The sequence below is a fragment of the Schistocerca piceifrons genome, unplaced genomic scaffold (genome assembly GCF_021461385.2).
Source record: "Schistocerca piceifrons isolate TAMUIC-IGC-003096 unplaced genomic scaffold, iqSchPice1.1 HiC_scaffold_936, whole genome shotgun sequence".
NCBI lineage: Eukaryota > Metazoa > Arthropoda > Insecta > Orthoptera > Acrididae > Schistocerca > Schistocerca piceifrons.
Genome location: NW_025729208.1, coordinates 3,590,001 through 3,592,500, shown reverse-complemented (window position 1 = coordinate 3,592,500; position 2,500 = coordinate 3,590,001). Strand labels below are relative to the sequence as shown.

The 2,500-nt window shown below is 58.2% G+C and overlaps 1 non-coding gene across 1 annotated transcript in view; it reads left to right on the top strand.

The window, feature by feature from the left end:
• The first annotated feature begins 1,574 nt into the window (after nucleotides 1-1,574).
• The window catches only part of LOC124772039, a 1,909-nt gene continuing 983 nt past the window's right edge, over nucleotides 1,575-2,500 (top strand). Inside the window, exon 1 of the ribosomal RNA XR_007013721.1 lies at nucleotides 1,575-2,500. This exon is cut by the window's right edge and continues 983 nt beyond it. This is a non-coding gene — a ribosomal RNA (small subunit ribosomal RNA).

The following is a 2,500-nucleotide window of genomic DNA, read 5'->3' as shown; positions in this document are numbered from 1 at the left end:
CACCTTGCCCCCTGCCTTCGCAAGCTGGTTGGTGAGAAGTTTGCATGTTCAATGCCCTTCGCATGCGACGTACTCAGGCTACGTTGTGGTGCGGCCTGTGTCAACTGTCCGCTGATGTCGTACGCGTGAACCACAATCTGTACTGCACATTCGTCCTTATGTACTGAATGATACATCGTGGCACATGTGTGACCGCACAACGACTGCGCCCAAAAACGGCGGACCATACAGTGCAAATATTGTGCACGCAGCTACGTGTCGTCTCCCTATGAGAGCTGGATTGCAGTGTGGTACGCCATAGAGACGTGTGGGAGGAACGGACGCCGTGGATGGCGATCAGCATGAGCTGTCTGTTGATGTATTCGGACCTAGTCGTCTCTCCTCACACACCGTGATGGCATGGTGCACCGCGTTCCATATCTGCGACATGCTACAGAGGCCGGTTGACAGTCGTTCGAGCAATGGACATCGCATACGTACGGGGGCCACCTTCCACGTATTGTCTAGGCGTGCACATTTTGTTGCGTGTATGTGGGCAGACGTAGTGTGGCGTGACACCTGACACAGGCATGCAATAATCGTTGAAGTTGCAAATGGCGATGGACGCCTGCGTTTTCTGGTGAAGTTACGCAAATGAACAAATGGTAACCTGTTGTGGTGCGGTTGTTCTCGCTAGGGGTGAATCGGTGATGGCGACGATAGGTTGAGGTACTAACCGGTTGTTCCAGCGATACCCACCATGCCGACGAAACTGAACGGCATCTGGGTGTGAAGCGATACGCGGCGGTGGCTGGGTGGGACCGTCCCCGGCCGGTGAGGGGGCGCCTCCCGGCGTGCTGGCCGCGCGGTGCGTGGGCGCACGCGCTACAGCCGGCTGGTGGGGGCGGCCAGTGGCAGGCGCGCCGGCCGACGGACGCGGCAGGCGTCGCAGCTGCGCGCCGGCGCACCCTGCGCGCGGCGCCGTGCGGCCAAAGTAGGTCCTCGCGGGCCCGGTGCGAAGCGCGGTGGACATCTTCAGTGTGCTGGTCCGATTGAGGACTGTGTGCGTTGAGGATGCGCCGCCGCCCGGCGCTCGGCGCCGCGACGCCGTCTGCTGCTCGGTCGCCCCAGCGGTTCTCGCTGGTGGTTTGTATCGCAGCTGTGCGGATGTGTTGGCGCGTGCGCTGTGCTGGGAGAGTTCGCTTCGGCACCCAAGTGGGGCTTTTGTCCTTCTGTGGCGCTGGCGTTGGAGCTGCCGGTCACCGTAGGTGGCGCGTGTTGTCTCCCGCCGGCAATGCCACGACAGCACGCTCCCGGGCCTCTGTCGGCAGCGGCAAGCTCAGTTGGGAGCACGGGTGGTCGCACCGAAAGCGTCTACTCGCCTAACTCCGGGCGATTGCGCCTCTCTCGAACCCGACCAAGTACTTGGGACGGCGCTGCGCGCCGCCGGGACCTGAGAGGGTTTCGAGGTGTATTGTGCAGGGGAGCTCAGCCTCCTCCTGTTTGCAGAATGATTGAGCGGACGCTTGCGTGTTCGCGCGGGCCCCCGGGACACACTCCCGGGCGGCCGGCTGCTCAGCTCTAGTTGACGCAGCTCCCTGGTTGATCCTGCCAGTAGTCATATGCTTGTCTCAAAGATTAAGCCATGCATGTCTCAGTACAAGCCGCATTAAGGTGAAACCGCGAATGGCTCATTAAATCAGTTATGGTTCCTTAGATCGTACCCACGTTACTTGGATAACTGTGGTAATTCTAGAGCTAATACATGCAAACAGAGTCCCGACCAGAGATGGAAGGGACGCTTTTATTAGATCAAAACCAATCGGTCGGCTCGTCCGGTCCGTTTGCCTTGGTGACTCTGAATAACTTTGGGCTGATCGCACGGTCCTCGTACCGGCGACGCATCTTTCAAATGTCTGCCTTATCAACTGTCGATGGTAGGTTCTGCGCCTACCATGGTTGTAACGGGTAACGGGGAATCAGGGTTCGATTCCGGAGAGGGAGCCTGAGAAACGGCTACCACATCCAAGGAAGGCAGCAGGCGCGCAAATTACCCACTCCCGGCACGGGGAGGTAGTGACGAAAAATAACGATACGGGACTCATCCGAGGCCCCGTAATCGGAATGAGTACACTTTAAATCCTTTAACGAGTATCTATTGGAGGGCAAGTCTGGTGCCAGCAGCCGCGGTAATTCCAGCTCCAATAGCGTATATTAAAGTTGTTGCGGTTAAAAAGCTCGTAGTTGGATTTGTGTCCCACGCTGTTGGTTCACCGCCCGTCGGTGTTTAACTGGCATGTATCGTGGGACGTCCTGCCGGTGGGGCGAGCTGAAGGCGTGCGACCGCCTCGTGCGTGCTCGTGCGTCCCGAGGCGGACCCCGTTGAAATCCTACCAGGGTGCTCTTTATTGAGTGTCTCGGTGGGCCGGCACGTTTACTTTGAACAAATTAGAGTGCTTAAAGCAGGCAAGCCCGCCTGAATACTGTGTGCATGGAATAATGGAATAGGACCTCGGTTCTA